Consider the following 19,300-nt stretch of genomic DNA (forward strand, 5'->3'; position numbering starts at 1 on the left):
CCTTTCTTTGTGACTTTAGATCATTATGCTTGTTTTTTCTTTTATTTTTTAAAGTTTAATTTCATTTTCCAAATCTTCAAGTGCCTAAGTTAAAACTAAAAGACTCAAAGGAAGAAAAAAAGATACTGTGTTCTGTATAAAACAACATATGTCAAAATACCAAGTTACATCCTCCTTTTAAGGCAATAATTTGCACAACCAAGCTATGTTTGAATGCATTAACTTGCTAGAATTTTGACAGAGGCAGTCTGTGTGCACAAATCCCTCGAATACTGATGGGATTGTGATTATACCCTGAAAAGAGAGGAGCCTGAATACAGATTTTAGAGGACCAGAAAGTGTTTAATGTCTCATTGTTTGCATCGAGATTCTAAATCACATTCAAGTCCTCGACTCTGATCTTCATATCAATGCACAAATGGAACAGAAGAGAAAAGCCAGGAAAGCTGTTTTCTGAGTGAAACACTGATTTTGTTCTCATGTTACCAGCAAGAGACCATTTGGGATATTTAAGCCTGAGGTTGAGTGCTCTGCATTTGTTAGAGCTCCTCAATGTTTGAAATGGGTTTTCCCTTTAGGGAGCCCATCCATTTGGACAAGTGCTACATCAGATCAAAAGACATGGGAAGAGGTATTTTGCACACAGATTGAATTTTTTTCTGGCAAAATAACATAGCTTTTTTAGCACAACATTGTCTATTCTCTACCGAGTGTTCCTTTTTTTTTCTTTTCTTTTTTTTTTTTTTTTAAATAGTTGGAGTCTGTTTTCCAAAAAGTGTCAGGCTTTTCTCATGTGGCGAATTGGCTAGCAGCCACCTGGAGATCATTTGAAATGAAAGCTGGCGTTATGGGATTTAGTTTCTCAGCTCCAGTTGGTATTGTTTTCTAGTTTATTAAATGTTGATCATATTGCTCATTTTATTGAAATTATCAGTCATCTGATTTTTGTATTACTATTTGAGAAACACAAATACTAACTAATACAATCTTTTAAACTTTGGGCTATAATGATATTCTGTTTAAAATGTCATGGAACTAATAAGAAATCATGTCTATGTTTTTTTTTTTTTTTAATTATCTCTTTCAGTTGAAAGAAATGCAGAGTCATTAGCATCTTAAGCCAATCATCACCCTAAAATGGTTTGAAGGGAGATATGGTAAACCCAAATCACTGTTTTAACTATGATGAAAGGTCAATCCAGCAATGGAAAGCAATGGACACATTTTATTTCCGAATGGTGATGCTGATCCATTTCAGGTGAGCATTGTTTACAAGAACCTGGAACACAAATCCTGGGCTGTGTGCTATGGTAAACCAATACCAGGTAGTTGGACACAGCTCCAGAAAGAGTGCCACTGTAGGGGCAGAGTAGGGAATGGAGAAAACGAGGGAAGAAGGGCTTTATCTGCTTTCCTCCACTGTGCATTTAGGAGAATTCCTGGCATGAATGATACAGTTTTCCTGTTGTCATTAGCAATAGCCGCCAATCATGGTTAATCATCTACTTCCAAAATGAAAAGAGAGTTGGCCAAAGTGCAGTTGGAACCACTGCTGCCACATCCCTGGGGATGTTACTGGAAACTTTACAAATTCTTGTTTCCAAACCACTGTTTTGATACAACATAATGGGAAATTGGAGCAATTATTCAGATAATATGTGCAAACAGTGCATTTTCACCTTTGGTTTATTGAAGACAAATCTTCATCTTCTTAGTCACAGTTTCTCCTGACTTGTAGTACTTCTTGCTAGAACCACTAACTTTTCTAAGATTCTACTTCGGTTATGCTTCACTCCCTCTACATCTTGTCTTGAAAGGTGCCTGGAATCCATTAGTTGCTGGCTAGCTATTCATTGTTTTTAAAGCTAATTATTTTCTTTGTAAATATGAGGCAGTATAGTACAGCAGTTAGAAAATGATCTAGTGTCAGACTGTCTAAATTCACATATTGCCTCCCCCATTCGATGGCTGTATGCAACTCACTCAGCTCTCTGGGCTTTCATTTCTTTGTCTATGAAATGAGGATGATTATATGACCAATCTCGTGAGCTAATATATACCTGTGCAAATTTGTCAGAACACTGAAATGCTTCAAATTGATTGATAAATAGCTAAAGCCTCAGGTCCCCAGGATGCCTCTCCTTCTCAGTGCAGCTTTGCTCTTCCCTGTGATTCTACTCAGTTGAGGGCCTCTAGGATGCTGTCCCAACACTATGTCCCCTATCTGTACTCACAAGTCAGTGCCCATGTTGTACCTGTTAATAAATGTTTTTATTTAGTATCACCCTATTTATACAGTTGTTGCAAATTTTAGATTATTTCATATATTTCATGTATTTAATATTTGATACATTTTAATGATGTTAATATATTTAGAATAGTACATAGTGCCCATTAAACACTGTCCAAGTCGCTATTATAAATAGATTGTAAGTTTTACAAGGCAAGGGCAGTATCTTCTATGTATTTTGCACATTTCCCTAAGCACAGTGCAGTAGGTGGGCAATCTCTTCATTCTTTTTTTAAATTAAATTAAGTCAAATTAAATTTAACTAAATTCTAACTAAATTAAATTAACCAAATTTAATTTTCTTGTGGTCAGAGCACAACACAAGATCTACTTAGTAAACCTTTAAGTGTACAATACATTATTAACTATAGGCTAATGTTGCACAACAGATCTCTAGGCTCATTCACCTTACATAACTGAAACTTTATACCATTGAAAAACAACTAACTCCCTAGTTTTCCCTCTCCCCCAGCTCCTGGTAACCACCATTTTACTCTCTGTTACTATGAGTTTAACGATTCTAGATACCTCATATAAGTGGAATCATTCAGTATTTGTCCTTCTGTAAATGGCTAATTTCACTTAGCATATATGCTCAAGGTTCATCCGTGTTGTCACATATTGCAGAATTTCCTTATTTTTTTGAGGCTATTTTTTTGATAATCTTCCATTGTACAAAAATACCATATTTCTTTGCATTCATCTGTTGATAGACATTTATTTATTTATTAATTTTTTTAAATGTTTATTTATTTTTGAGAGAGAGAGAGAGCATGAGCAGGGGATGGGCAGAGAGAGAGAGAGAGAGAGAGAGAGAGACAGAATCTGAATCAGGCTTCAGACTCTGAGCTGTCAGCACATAGTCCAGCACAGAGCTTGAGCCCACAAACCACGAGATCATGACCTGAGCCCAAGTCAGATGCCTAATCCTGAGCCACCCAGCCTCCCCTGTTGATGGACGTTTAGGTTGATTTCACGTCTTGACTACTGTGAATAATGCTGCAATGTACATGGGGACACTAATATCTCTTTGAGATACTGATTTTAATATTTTTGGATAAATACCCAGAAGTGGGATTGCTGGATCATGTGATAGTTCTATTTTTGATTTGTGAAGAAATGTCCATACTATTTCCATAATGGTGGCACCATTTTGCATTCTGACCAATAGCATGCAAGGGTTCTGATTTCTTCACATCCTTACTAACACTTAATTGTCTTTTTGATTATCTTGACAGATGTGAGGTGGTATCTCATTGTGGTTTTGATTTGTATCTCCCTGGTGATTAGTAATGTTGAATATCTTTTCATATACCTGTTTGTCTTTGGAGGAATGTCTATTCAATGACTTTGTTCATTTAAAAAAGTCAGTTTTTTTGGTTGTTTTGTTTGTTTGTTTGCTATCGAGTTGTAAAAGTTCCTTGTATATTTGGAAATGATTTTGCATCTGTGTTCAGCAGAGATATTGGCCTATAGTTTTCTGTGGTGTCTTATCTTTGTCTGGCATTGGTAGCAGGGTAATGTTGGCTTTATAAAATGAATTTAGAAGTGTCTCCTCCTCTTCAATTTTTTTTTTTGTAAGAGTTTGAGAAAGATGCGCATCAGTTCTTCTTTAAATGTTTGATAGAATTCAGCAGTGAAGCCATCTGGTCCTGGGCTTTTCTTTGTTGAGAGTTTTTGATTAATGATTCAGTCTCCGTATTAGTTATAGGTCTATTCAGACTTTCTGTTTCTTCATGATTCAGTCTTGGTAGATTGTATGTCTAAGAATTTATCCATTTCTTCTACATTATCCTTGAAATTCTTGAGTTTGGAGTACAATTTTTCATAGTAGTCTTTTATGATCCTTTTTATTTCTGTGGCATCAATTATAATCTCTTCTCTTTCACTTCTGATTTTATTTATTTTAATTTTCTCTTTTTTTCTTAGTAAGTTCAGCTAAAGACTTGTCAATTTTGTTTATATTTTCAAAAGGCCAACTCTTACTTTTGTCAAAAAATTTCCATTGTTTTCTATTTTCTGTTTTATTTATTTCTGCTCAAATCTTTATTTTTTTCCTTCTGATAACTTATGGCTTAGTTTGTTCTTCTTTTTATGTTCCTTGAGGTATAACATTGTTTATTTGAGATCTTTCTTCATATTTAATGTAGGCATTTATCACTATAAATTTCCCTCTTAGTACTGCTTTTACTATATCATGAAAGTTTTGGTAAGTTGTGTTTTTGTTTCTATTTGTCTCAAGATATTTGCTAATGTCTCTTTTGACTTCTTTTACTCTTTGTTATTCAAGATCATATTGTTTAAGTTCCGCGTATGTGTGAATTTTCCAGTTTTGCTTCCGCTATTGATTTTTAGTTTAATTCCATTGTGGTTGGAAAAACTACTTGGTTTCATTTCAGTCTTCTTAAATGTGTTGAGATTTTTTTTGTGAAGTAACATGTGATCTATCCTGGAGCACGTTCTGTATATACCTAAGAAGAATGAGAATTCTGCTGCTATTAGGTGGAATGTTCTATATATCATTCATTCATTTATACATTTTTTTATTCATTTAGTCAACAAAAAAAATCTGTCAAGTACCTTCTAAGTTACAGACACTGTTCTCAATATTTGGAAAATGTTAGTGAACAAAACAGACAAAAATCCCTGCCTTCATGGAACACACTTTCTAGTTGGAGGAGACCTAAAATAAGCAATAAATGTGAAAAGTAAGTAATGTACAGTATGTCTGAAGTGATAAATGTGTTGACTCTTGACTACCAAATAATCTGATGAGTAAACAAAATTAAATTTATTTGATCTATTATAGTAAGGGCAAACACTACCTTGACAGAGGTGTGGTAGTGTCTCAAAGGTGGCAGATTTGTAAAGTGCGTTTATCATGTTTGGGGCCTGAAATCAAGTGGTTTAAGATGCGTCTTTCAGGGTGCCTGCGTGGCTCAGTCAGTTGAGCGTCTGACTCATGATTTTGGCTCAGGTCATGATCTCACAGTTCGTGGGATCGAGCCCCATGTTGGGCTCTGTGCTGACAGCATGGAGCCTGCTTGGGATTCTCTCTCTCTTTCTCTCTCTATGCCTATTCCACTTGTATTCTCTCTCTCTCTTTCTTTCTCTCTCTCTCCTGTCAAAATAAATAAACTTAAAAGAAAGATGTGTCTTTCATGGTGGGAAATTTACTGGGATTATTAGACAGAATTTGTAATATAATAACATCAGTGGAAGGATTCTTGAAAAGTAAACTCTTGTTTGATAAGTGTGAACAGTCTATTGCCTGATAGGAGAGATAATCACCCAGATGAGTACTGTCTGGTTTAATCAGTTTGCATTTCCTGAAGCAAAGAGTGAAGCTGTTTATTGGATTATAGTCTTACCTTCTGGGGTAAAAATGTGGTATGTCATGTTCATATTGGGGCATCAGGTCTCAGTTTTGATGGGTGAGCTCTGTGGATATAGATGGTCTTAATTTTCAAATGCTATGGAAGAAAGAAAATGGAGAACATCAGATAAAGTGATTGAGATGTCAGAGAGGGGGCACATTATAGCATTAAATTGGGTAGTCACCATTGACCTTGCAGTGAAGGTGAGATTTGAATAAAGACTTGTAGATGGTGAAAGAGTTAGCCAAGTTGGATGTCTAGTTTATTTATCTACTTTATTATATTTCTCTAGATTTAGCCTGGGTCAAAGTTTAACCCAAGCTGAGTTCTGTATTTTATAGTGGTCAAAAAATCCTACTTTGTCCTTAATTTTTGCCAAATTTTTTTTTTCTTTTTTAAAAAAAGTTTTTTAATGTGTATTTATTTATTTTTAAAGAGTGAGAGTATGAGCAGCGGAGGGGCAGCGAGAGAGGGAGAGAGAGGGGGAGAGAGTCTCAAAAAGACTCTGTGCTGCCAGCACAGGGCCCCATGTGGGGCTCAACCCACTAACGGTGAGATCATGACCTGGGCCGAAGTCAAGAGTTAGATGCTTAACCAACTGAACTACCCAGGCACCCTGGCAAAATATTTCTAATGGAAAATATATTTTGGGTTTGAATTTCCTAAAAATTCTCTCAGTACTCAGGTTATTCCAGTTGGAGAAGGCTGGTTTAAATGTAGGTAAATAAGAAGCTCAAGGAAGGGTGAGGTGTTAAATTTAAACATTTGTCATAAAGTCAATTTTGAAATTCTTTTCTCCTTTAATCTGAATTTCAGTTAACTGAGGTGTGCTCTAAATCTGCAAATGAGATATTTTTTTCTTTTCCTAACCTGGCTTAATTTCTGTGCATTAACAATATCCATTCAAATAACCGACTGATAATTTTTGCTTTTGTTTAACAAAGCACTATATTCTCCATTTTTCTTTGTCTCCATAACTTTCTTAGAAATTAGTTTCAATATTTGCATTTTAAGAAATATTATTTCACGCTGTGGGTAATTTTTCTTCTTTTTCAATCTTACAATCTTGGTGACAGCTTAGAAAGATTTACATTGTCCCTAACCAGTATCGTGGGAAAATCTACCTTGAAATGGATCCATTTAACTTTATCAATAGCTAATGTAAGCCAGGTGCATACTTTTTGTTCTTTCCATAAGCCACTATATTCAAAAACGAAATAATTGGGAATGAATTATTCTCTTTTATAATTCAGCAAGAGATTTTTTAAAAAAGGTTTTCTTTCCTTTTCACAATGAAGAGTAGTTGTCACAGCAAAGCTAAAAACCCACCACACTGCAGTCCAGTGTTAGATTTATCTTTGGACCATGAATGGACTTTTCATTATTGGGTAGATTACTGAAACATAGATGTACTCTTTGTACTAACCATATGTTATTAAGGCACACTGTATAACCCTGGGATTCCAAATGAAAGAGACAACACATAGGGTAAATTACATCAGATATGGGCTGAAGAAGGGAATTTGTGATTCCATTCTTCCCGTAGGTATAACTATATAAATTCATCCAAATTCAATAGAAAAAGAACCTTGTTGGTCTCCCAATGGACTATGAGTTAAAATTAGAGCAGGTACTGATCTGCTAATTTGCACTGCTGAACACACAGTGGGTAGTCATTATATATTTGTTGACTGATTAATTGACCTCTATTTTTGCAGTTGGAGAAGCAGATGAGTGATATATCATCCTGATTTTGTCCTTGGCTCTGTTACATGAGTTTATGCCACTTAGTTTTCCATTACCATGAACCTTCTACCCTAATGTTTCCTTGTGATCCTGGGCTCAAGATCAGAAGTGAAGGAAATTTCATTCTAACATGGAAACATGCATTTCAGACATTTTCAATTCTCATTAACTACTAGTTCTATATCTTATTAATATTATTAAGTCTTTAGATTTGTACTTTTATTCCCTAGTAAAATTTTACCTAAATGTTTTTTTTCCTTTGTGCCACTATCTGTGTTATATTTGTGTAACAACCATTGATTGGAATCTTTTGAAGCATTATTATAGCTCTGTCATTACTTGAAATTTCCAAATAAGGAAGCTGGGGATTAAAGATGGAAAGGAAGTTGTCTAGTTTAATAAACATAGCTATTATTTTTTCAAATACTCTAAATGCCAGAAGACTTACTGATATAATTATCCGTGTTCATCTACTTACCAACCATATTGCCTCCAAGTTCCTCAGGGACAGTGAGACATTTCATCTGAATGGGGCTTAGATGTCACTGGAGGACCACTATTTATTTCATTATTCTTTGGTGGCTTAACCTAATTTATCCTTTACAGTCAAGAGGCGTATCTTCTATTAGAAACACTATCAATAAACTTCAATATCAAGAGTTTCCTAATATCCTCGAGATTTGTACAACCCACAGCTAGCAGAGAACTCAGACTCTTTAGTGCCTTCTAAGAGATTGTCTGCTGGAATTGAGTATGTACACAGCTAGGCTAGATTACTATGCTTATAGTCAAACATCAGAATAATCTTATTAATCTCACACATGCTTGTCATGGTGTAATCTCTTGGAGACTTTTTCTAAAGGATACAGCAACCCAGTCATTATCCCAGTCAACACCCATTGGTAAAATGATTGGGTAGAATCTGTGACCTGTTGCTAGCTAATTCTATGTAAGCCTTCTGTAGCAAAGAGGCTCAAGTGAAATAATTCATCAGGGTTATCTAAAGAAATAAAGGCCTATATTGATTTTATTGCTTGTGTATACCATCAAAAAGGGAACTATTACAAAATTCCATATAATTCAAACTAGTTTTAAATAAAATCTATCATCTTGCAAATTCCTTGGCCAATTATCCCAACAAGTAAAACAATTTTCATGCTTCATGGAAAAGAAGATTAATACTTTTACAAGTCATATTTTCCATATTTACTTGTATTCTATTTTTCCACTGATTTCCTTGTTCAACCTAATTTACCCTTGTGCCCATGGGGTAATTCTAATGTACATTGCTTTGGGAAGCCATCATAAATTTCTCTTGACATTAAAATTGCTTACAAAAATATGATTGCTGTGTATTCAAGTTCAGTATAGCTATGAGTTTGAGGTCAGTAATTACTTCTGCTAGACTTCCTATTAGGAACTTTACAGCGAGAGGTGTTCACTAAAAAGTAAAGTAAACAAAGTACATTTTCATGTCAGAAGTGCATTTTATTCTTGTCATGGTTAAGTGATAGTGAATAATAAATAGATGGGCAGAAATAATATTACTTATCTGCATTTAAGAAATCCAATCATTGCCAACTGTGTCCACCCTATTGCAAATTACTCCTCAAGCTCCCTGAATTTTTCAGGTCATCCGGGCCACCCAGGGCAAAATGGCAAAGGAGGTAAATTTGCCTTGACAAAAAATTCCTCCTTCTCTTGCTTGCAGTTGGGCTTCTGCCTTCATTAATCCTTTAAGTAATAACTCCATTCATTTATTGTCTTTACATTTAGTGTGAATTAAGTTCATATCTACTTTTCCTGGAATATTTTCCTTTTAATTCTGTTCTCTGAATGTGTTATTGGAGACTTTGCCTACAGTTCCAAGAAATACAGGATTCTGATCAGTTTCTGTTACGTAGACTGGATATATGTTAGTATTCATTTCAAAATCTCTCTAATTTCTTTACAAGGAGCGTATAGTATTAGCTGCAGTTTCTCTCGTAATATCCTCTTTTCATTCCAGAATACACTATGACTAAATGTATATTTATTTGCTTTAATTAAAAGAATATAGCACCTTTATGTATATTATCCCTTCAGTAATTGTTTTTCATATCTCTCTTCATATTTCACCTTAAAATAAGTAAGTTCTTCCTTTTCTAAATTTTACTTGGTCTCCTCTCTGTTACATTTTCACACATCTATTATTTTAAACATTTTTTGGTGACACACTATGTATTCTAAAGAAAAAACAGCTGTAAGCAGGTGAACTTGAATAATCTCATATTGGTCAGTAACACATTAGAAATAATGATAAAACTCATAATATTTTTATTTTAAATGAAGGACATAATATATCAAAGATAAATATCAGTATATATAAAAATAAAGACAAAATTGGACAAAGAGACAAATTTGAGTTAGAAAAAAAAGCACTGAATTTTAAATGCTTTTCCATCTTCCCAAATGATGGTTAACATGGCATTATTGGTTATGAGGGCTCAGCAATTTGGGAAAAAATTGCTCTTCTTTCTCAGTGCTTTAATTAGACGAGGCAAATAAGATAAGCGCTCCATTGAAATACAATGAAGTTCTCTTCCTTCCGAAATGCTTCTGTGGTGGTGCCCACTTTGATTTCATCTCAGTCTTTCAGGCTCCACCCTCAAGCATGGTTTTGTTGCTCTGGTCATTAATATTGACATAAAACCATCAATACACAGGCTAACTTTTATAAATAGAATTAATGTATTATCAAAAATTCTGGAAGATAAAATGCTACATACAATGACAGTCTTCAATTTACCCAGCCTTTCTCTGCTTCTCTCTCCACCTTTATATGCGTGTGTGCACACATTTGCAAACGTGTGCATGCACACACACACACACACACACAGAGTGTCATACATGAGGACCCTGAGAATATGGTATGTCTCTAAGTTCACTGTCAGTAATGGAGGTGATTGCTGGAGTTTACCAAGAAGCAGGCTTTAGAGAATTAGTAAATATCCCCAGAAGGGAAGGGACAATACCTACATGCCATAGGTCTTAAGCAAACTTCTGAGAATGTATTCATGCCATGTCCACATACTCATGTCAGAGGTCTGCCTTGACTTATTTTGAGAACCACTGAAGCTCTGGAGCTCTTTTTATTTTCAGGGATTCAGTTTCCTTTGGGTTTTATCCTCCCAACTTGCATGAACAGACGTTTCTTTTTTTTTCTTTTTATTTTATTTACTGTTCAATTAGTTTTATTATTCTTTTTTTTAATATATGAAATTTATTGTCACATTGGTTTCCATACAACACCCAGTGCTCATCTCAAAAGATACCCTCTTCAATACCCATCACCCACCCTCCCCTCCCTCCCACCCCCCATCAGCCCTCAGTTTGTTCTCATTTTTTTAAGAGTCTCTTATGCTTTGGCTCTCTCCCACTCTAACCTCTTTTTTTTTCCTTCCCCTCCCCCATGGGTTCCTGTTAAGTTTCTCAGGATCCACATAAGAGTGAAAACACATGGTATCTGTCTTTCTCTGAATGACTTATTTCACTTAGCATACAGTCTCCAGTTCCATCCACGTCGCTACAAAAGGCCATATTTCATTCTTTCTCATTGCCACATAGTACTCCATTGATGAACACACATTTCTATCCAATGTTCTCAGCTTATGTAGCATATTCCTCGCTGTATCTGAACAGTGTGTCTATGTAGTTGTCATACCCTTTATATTGACTCACATCTCAATCCTCTTGTTCCTGCTTGCCTAGCTTGTCCACTGGTGAATTCACTGGATCTTGCCACTTACAGGATTCACTTACCCCATTTTCTCAGACTGCTCAAACCCTAGTTACCATGCCAACCCTCCCAGATAGACCATATACTCGTTTCTTGATAAAAATGTAATTAGGAAAGAATTTAAGAAGCTCCATTCTATCCATTCCAGTTTGGCTGGGAGTTTGCTTTGGCGCATCTTCCTTATCTTTTGACTGAGGATACAGTCATTGAACCATTCTTGCTGTGAGATTTATCTGGAACATGTTTTTTTTTCTATTGACTGGGACTTTCACATAGCTCTTTCATCAAAGTTCTTTCTAACAGAGAATAGGCCTGTTACAACTGATTTCCTGAATTCAATATCACTTTCTGTGCCTCCATTTATTATACTGAGCTTCTGTATGATTGCTATTTCATGTTTTATACTAAAATCCCTCATCTTCCCTTAAAGACTGGGAGCCTCACTCCTTCCCAAAGATGGAGGACAGCTCCTAACATCCGGCAACTCACCTTGATGTCTATTGTCAATGTGGGTTTTAGAGTATCATACCACCTGGATACTCTCATCGCTGTTTTTCACCCACCTCTTGGCACATTTCATACTCCTTAGAAATTGAGGGCTTATCAAATGTGCTTGAGACTACATAATCCCTTGGCCACTGTGTCTTGCCTTCCCAGAAACTGTCATTTTCAAAACTTTTTACTGTGCCTGCCCAGTTCTATGTCATGCCAATTAGGCCTTAGATATGAGAATATACATCTTACTTCATATGCTGAAACACTGATAATATTTCATAGAGATGTGAAGGTACTACTGATATAGAGACAATCTTCTTTTTTGAAATTTATGACAGAATAGAATCTTCAAGAAAGCTCAATTTGGTCTTCCCTACCACTGTTGTTTCATCTTCTTTAGTTCATGCAACTGTACTTTTGCCAAGTCTGCCATCTCTGATAATGCCCATTGTCTGTGTATCAATGGCTATCTTTATTCACCAAAGTCAGAGATGTGCAATTGCTGGGTAGGCAAGGCCTCATACTATTCTTGGAATGAAACTTGATTCAGAAGGATCTTTATCTTTCATTAAAACAGGAGAACTAGACACTTGGTTTGCTTTGATATACATATGTGCAATGTGTGTATGGGTTCGTGTGTGTATGTGTGTGTGTGCACATATATATGATGGAATATTATTCAGCCATAAAAAAGATAAGCTCTTTTTTTCCAAAAAAAATTATTGTCTATTTATTTATTTATTTATTTATTTATTTATTTATTTATTTCAATATATGAAGTTTATTGTCAAATTGGTTTCCATACAACACCCAGTGCTCATCCCAAAAGGTGCCCTCCTCAATACCCATCACCCACCCTCCCCTCCCTCCCACCCCCCATCAACCCTCAGTTTGTTCTCAGTTTTTAAGAGTCTCTTATGCTTTGGCTCTCTTCCACTCTAACCTCTCTTTTTTTTTTTCCTTCCCCTCCCCCATGGGTTTCTGTTAATTTTCTCAGGATCCACATAAGAGTGAAACCATATGGTATCTGTCTTTCTCTGTATGGCTTATTTCACTTAGCATCACACTCTCCAGTTCCATCCATGTTGCTACAAAGGGCCATATTTCATTCTTTCTCATTGCCACGTAGTACTCCATTGTGTATATAAACCACAATTTCTTTATCCATTCATCAGTTGATGGACATTTAGGCTCTTTCCATAATTTGGCTATTGTTGAGAATGCTGCTATGAACATTGGGGTACAAGTGCCCCTATGCATCAGTACTCTTGTATCCCTTGGGTAAATTCCTAGCAGTGCTATTGCTGGGTCATAGGGTAAGTCTATTTTTAATTTTTTGAGGAACCTCCACACTGTTTTCCAGAGTGGCTACACCAATTTGCATTCCCACCAACAGTGCAAGAGGGTTCCCGTTTCTCCACATCTTCTCCAGCATCTATAGTCTCCTGATTTGTTCATTTTGGCCACTCTGACTGGCATGAGGTGATATGTGAGTGTTGTTTTGATTTGTATTTCCCTGATGAGGAGTGACGTTGAGCATCTTTTCATGTGCCTGTTGGCCATCCGGATGTCTTCTTTAGAGAAGTGTCTATTCATGTTTTCTGCCCATTTCTCCACTGGGTTATTTGTTTTTCGGGTGTGGAGTTTGGTGAGCTCTTTATATATTTTGGATACTAGCCCTTTGTCCTATATGTCATTTGCAAATATCTGTTCCCATTCTGTTGGTTGTCTTTTAGTTTTGTTGGTTGTTTCCTTTGCTGTGCAGAAGCTTTTTATCTTCATAAGGTCCTAGTAATTTATTTTTGCTTTTAATTCCCTTGCCTTTGGGGATGTGTCAAGTAAGAAATTGCTACGGCTGAGGTCAGAGAGGTCTTTTCCTGCCTTCTCCTCTAAGGTTTTGATGGTTTCCTGTCTCACATTCAGGTCCTTTATCCATTTTGAGTTTATTTTTGTGAATGGTGTGAGAAAGTGGTCTAGTTTCAACCTTCTGCATGTTGCTGTCCAGTTCTCCCAGCACCATTTGTTAAAGAGACTGTCTTTTTTCCATTGGATGTTCTTTCCTGCTTTGTCAAAGGTTAGTTGGCCATACGTTTGTGGGTCTAGTTCTGGGGTTTCTATTCTATTCCATTGGTCTATGTGTCTGTTTTTGTGCCAATACCATGCTGTCTTGATGATGACAGCTTTGTGGTAGAGGCTAAAGTCTGGGATTATGATGCCTCCTGCTTTGGTCTTCTTCTTCAAAATTACTTTGGCTATTCGGGGCCTTTTGTGGTTCCATATGAATTTTAGGATTGCTTGTTCTAGTTTCGAGAAGAATGCTGGTGCAATTTTGATTGGGATTGCATTGAATGTGTAGATAGCTTTGGGTAGTATTGACATTTTGACAATATTTATTCTTCCAACCCATGAGCACGGAATGTTTTTCCATTTCTTTATATCTTCTTCAATTTCCTTCATAAGCTTTCTATAGTTTTCAGCATACAGATCTTTTACCTAGGTTAGATTTATTCCTAGGTATTTTATGCTTCTTGGTGCAATTGTGAATGGGATCAGTTTCTTTATTTGTCTTTCTGTTGCTTCATTATTAGTGTATAAGAATGCAACTGATTTCTGTACATTGATTTTGTATCCTGCAACTTTGCTAAATTCATGTATCAGTTCTAGCAGACTTCTGGTGGAGTCTATCGGATTTTCCATGTATAATATCATGTCATCTGCAAAAAGTGAAAGCCTGACTTCATCTTTGCCAATTTTGATGCCTTTGATTTCCTTTAGTTGTCTGATTGCTGATGCTAGCACTTCCAACACTATGTTAAACAACAGCGGTGAGAGTGGGCATCCCTGTCATGTTCCTGATCTCAGGGAAAAAGCTTTCAGTTTTTCCCCATTGAGGATGATGTTAGCTGTGGGCTTTTCATAAATGGCTTTTATGATCTTTAAGTATGTTCCTTCTATCCCGACTTTCTCGAGGGTTTTTATTAAGAAAGGGTGCTGAATTTTGTCAAAGGCCTTTTCTGCATCGATTGACAGGATCATATGGTTCTTATCTTTTCTTTTACTAGTGTGATGTATCCCATTGATTGATTTGCCGATGTTGAACCAGCTCTGCATCCCAGGAATGAATCCCACTTGATCATGGTGGATAATTCTTTTTATATACTGTTGAATTCGATTTGCTAGTATCTTATTGAGAATTTTTGCATCCATATTCATCAGGGATATTGGCCTGTAGTTCTCTTTTTTTACTGGGTCTCTGTCTGGTTTAGGAATCAAAGTAATACTGGCTTCATAGAATGAGTCTGGAAGTTTTCCTTCCCTTTCTATTTCTTGGAATAGCTTGAGAAGGATAGGTATTATCTCTGCTTTAAATGTCTGGTAGAACTCCCCTGGGAAGCCATCTGGTCCTGGACTTTTATTTGTTGGGAGATTTTTGATGACTGATTCCATTTCTTTGCTGGTTATGGGTCTGTTCAAGCTTTCTATTTCCTCCTGATTGAGTTTTGGAAGCGTGTGGGAGTTTAGGAATTTTTCCATTTCTTCCAGGTTGTCCAGTTTGTTGGCATATAGTTTTTCATAGTATTCCCTGATAATTGCTTGTATCTCTGAGGGATTGGTTGTAATCATTCCATTTTCATTCATGATTTTATCTTTTTGGGTCATCTCCCTTTTCTTTTTGAGAAGCCTGGCTAGAGGTTTATCAATTTTGTTTATTTTTTCAAAAAACCAACTCTTGGTTTCGTTGATCTGCTCTACAGTGTTTTTAGATTCTACAGTTTTTTTAGGTTCTATATTGTTTATTTCTGCTCTGATCTTTATTATTTCTCTTCTTCTGCTGGATTTAAGCTGTCTTTGCTGTTCTGCTTCTATATCCTTTAGGTGTTCTGTTAGATTTTGTATTTGGGATTTTTCTTGTTTCTTGAGATAGGCCTGGATTGCAATGTATTTTCTTCTCAGGACTGCCTTCGCTGCATCCCAAAGCGTTTGGATTGTTGTATTTTCATTTTCATTTGTTTCCATATATTTTTAAATTTCTTCTCTAAATGCCTGGTTGACCCATTCATTCTTTAGTAGGGTGTTCTTTAACCTCCATGCTTTTGGAGGTTTTCCAGACTTTTTCCTGTGGTTGATTTCAAGCTTTATAGCACTGTGGTCTGAAAGAGTGCATGGTATGATTTCAATTCTTGTTTACTTATGAAGGGCTGTTTTGTGACCCAGTATGTGATCTATCTTGGAGAATGTTCCATGTGCACTGGAGAAGAAGGTATATTCTGTTGCTTTGGGATGCAGAGTTCTACATATATCTGTCAAGTCCATCTGATCCAATGTATCGTTCAGGGCCCTTGTTTCTTTATTGACTGTGTGTCTAGATGATCTCTCCATATCTGTAAGTGGAGTGTTAAAGTCCCCTGCAATTACCACATTCTTATCAGTAAGGTTGCTTATGTTTGTGAGTAATTGTTTTCTATATTTGGGGGCTCCTGTATTCGGCACATAGACATTTATAATTGTTAGCTCTTCCTGATGGATAGACCCTATGATTATTATATAATGCCCTTCTTCATCTCTTGTTACAGCCTTTAATTTAAAGTCTAGTTTGTCTGATATAAGTATGGCTACTCCAGCTTTCTTTTGACTTCCAGTGGCATGATAAATAGTTCTCCATCCCCTCACTCTCAATCTGAAGGTGTCCTCAGGTCTAAAATGAGTCTCTTGTAGACAGCAAGTAGATGGGTCTTGTTTTTTTTATCCATTCTGATACCCTATGTCTTTTGGTTGGCGCATTTAGTCCATTTACATTCAGTGTTATTATTGAAAAATATGGGTTTAGAGTCATTGTGATGTCTGTAGGTTTCATGCTTGTAGCGATGTCTCTGGTACTTTGTCTCACAGGATCCCCCTTAGGATCTCTTGTAGGGCTGGTTTAGTGGTGATGAATTCCTTCAATTTTTGTTTCTTTGGCAAGACCTTTATCTCTCCTATTCTAAATGACAGACTTGCTGGATAAAGGATTCTCGGCTGCATATTTTTTCTGTTCATTACATTGAAGATCTCCTGCCATTCCTTTCTGGCCTGCCAAGTTTCAGTAGAGAGATGGGTCACGAGTCTTATAGGTCTCCCTTTATATGTTATAGCACGTTTATCTCTAGCTGCTTTCAGAATTTTCTCTTTATCCTTGTATTTTGCCAGTTTCACTATGATATGTCGTGCAGAAGATTGATTCAAGTTACATCTGAAGGGAGTTATATATGCCTCTTGGATTTCAGTGCCTTTTTCCTTCCCCAGTTCAGGGAAGTTCTCAGCTATTATTTCTTCAAGTACCCCTTCAGCACCTTTCCCTCTCTCTTCCTCCTCTGGAATACCAATTATGCGTATATTATTTCTCTTAAGTGCATCACTTAGATCTCTAATTTTCCCCTCATACTCCTGGATTTTTTTATCTCTCTTTTTCTCAGCTTCTTCTTTTTCCATAATTTTTTCTTCTTGTTCACCTATTCTCTCCTCTGCCTCTTCAATCCGAGCCGTAGTTGTCTCCATTTTATTTTGCAGTTCATTGATAGCATTTTTTAGCTCCTCCTGTCTGTTCCTTAGTCCCTTGATCTCTGTAGCAAGAGATTCTCTGCTGTCCTTTATACTGTTTTCAAGCCCAGCGATTAATTTTATGACTATTCTAAATTCACTTTCTGTTATATTGTTTAAATCATTTTTGATCAGTTCGATAGCTGTTGTTATTTCCTGGACGTTTTTCTGAGGGGAATTCTTCTGTTTGGTCATTTTGGATAGTCCCTGGAGTGGTGCGGGACTGCGGGGCACTTCCCGTGTGCTGTCTTGAATAACTTGCCTTGGTGGGCGGGGCCGCAGTCCGACCTGATGTCTGCCCCCAGCCCACCGCTGGGGCCACAGTCAGACTGGTGTGTGTCTTCTCTTCCCCTCTCCTAGGGGTGGGATTCACTGTGGGGTGGCGTGGCCCGTCTGGGCTGCTTGCACAGTGCCAGGCTTGTGGTGCTGGGGATCTGGCATATTAGCTGGGGTGGATCAGCAAGGTGCACAGGGGCGAGAGTGGCAGGGTCAGCTCGCTTTTCCTTCGGAGATCCGCTTCGGGAGGGGCCCTGTGGCACTGGGAGGGAGTCAGACCCGCTGGAGGGACAGATCTGGAGAAGCACAGCGTTGGGTGTTTGTGCGGTGCAAGCAAGTTCCCTGGCAGGAACTGGTTCCCTTTGGGATTTTGGCTGGGGGATGGGTGAGGGAGATGGCGCTGGTGAGTGCCTTTGTTCCCTGCCAAACTGTGCTCTGTCATCAGGGGCTCAACAACTCTCCCTCCGTTTTCCTCCAGCCCTCCCGCTCTCTGAGCAGAGCTGTTAGCTTATAACCTTCCAGATGTCAAGTCCCGCTTGATATCAGAACACACTCCCTCCGGCCCCTCTGCTTTTGCCAGCCAGACTTGGGGGCTCTGCTTGGCTGGTGGGCCTCCCCTCAGCCCTGACCTTCTCCCGCCAGTCTGTGTAGCGCACACCGCCTCGCCGCCCTTCCTACCCTCTTCCGTGGGCCTCTTGTCTGCACTTGGCTCCGGAGACTCCGTTCTGCTAGTGTTCTGGTTGTTTTCTGGGTTATTTAGGCAGTTGTAGGTGGAATCTAAGAGATCAGAAGGATACTCAGTGAGCCCAGCATCCTCCTACTCCGCCATCTTCCCAGGATCCCTCTAAAAAAGATAAGATCTTGACATTTGTGACAATATGGACGGACCTGGAGGGTATTATACAAAATGAAGTAAATCAGACAGAAAAGATAAATACCATATGATTTCACTTCTATGTGAAATGTAAAACAAACAAACAAAACAAATGAATAAATAAACAAAAAAACATAATCAGATCTGTAAATACAGAGAACAAACTGATGGTTGTCGAAGGGGAGGGAGGTGAGAGATGGGCAAAATAAGTGAAGGAGAATGAGAGATACAAATTTCCAGTTGTAGGATAAATAAGTCATGAGAATGAAGGGTACAACATACAGAATATAGTCAATAGCACTGTAATAACATTGTATGGTGACAGAAGATACCTACACTTGTGAACATAGCATAACATGGAGACTTGCCAAATCACTATGCTGTATACCTGAAACTGATGTAACATTGTGTCAACTATACTCAAATAAAAACAAACAAAACAAAACAAATAAACAAAATAGAATTGTCCATCTTCTTGAGCATCATCTCAGACTATCTTGTTACTAAGCTGTCATTCTTTAAATTCAAATCCATAGTCTTACATTTTTAGCTAAGTTGCTACATAATTGGAGAAAAGATATCCCCCCAAAAGAAAGCTTTCTGGAAGAATATAGCACTCTCCTGTTCAAGAAGCCCTGAGAATATGCTGGAAACAGGGACTGGAATATTAATATATTGACTGCTTCACATTGTACAAAGAATATTATTTTTCACAATTTTGAAAAATGCACTCATGGAAATTACCTACGGTACATGTTTTAGATTGACAAAGTCAGCAATACGTTTCAATTAGCTCAAATTATTATACATATGTTATATATATGTATATGACAATCATATTTATTAACATTATTTGTAATATCATATGCAAATCTCAATATTACAGA

At 37.1% G+C, this 19,300-nt stretch overlaps 1 protein-coding gene across 1 annotated transcript in view; it reads left to right on the forward strand.

Moving 5' to 3' along the window:
- The first annotated feature begins 1,095 nt into the window (after nucleotides 1–1,095).
- ZPLD1 (zona pellucida like domain containing 1) overlaps nucleotides 1,096–19,300 on the forward strand; it is a 131,532-nt gene continuing 113,327 nt past the window's right edge. Inside the window, exon 1 of the mRNA XM_019448249.2 lies at nucleotides 1,096–1,258. The gene's annotated coding sequence lies outside the window, so the exon portion shown is untranslated. The remainder of the gene's footprint in view (nucleotides 1,259–19,300) is intronic.

This window comes from Panthera pardus, unplaced genomic scaffold (genome assembly GCF_024362965.1).
Source record: "Panthera pardus isolate Hobbes unplaced genomic scaffold, ASM2436296v1 HiC_scaffold_16, whole genome shotgun sequence".
In the NCBI taxonomy this organism is placed as follows: domain Eukaryota; kingdom Metazoa; phylum Chordata; class Mammalia; order Carnivora; family Felidae; genus Panthera; species Panthera pardus.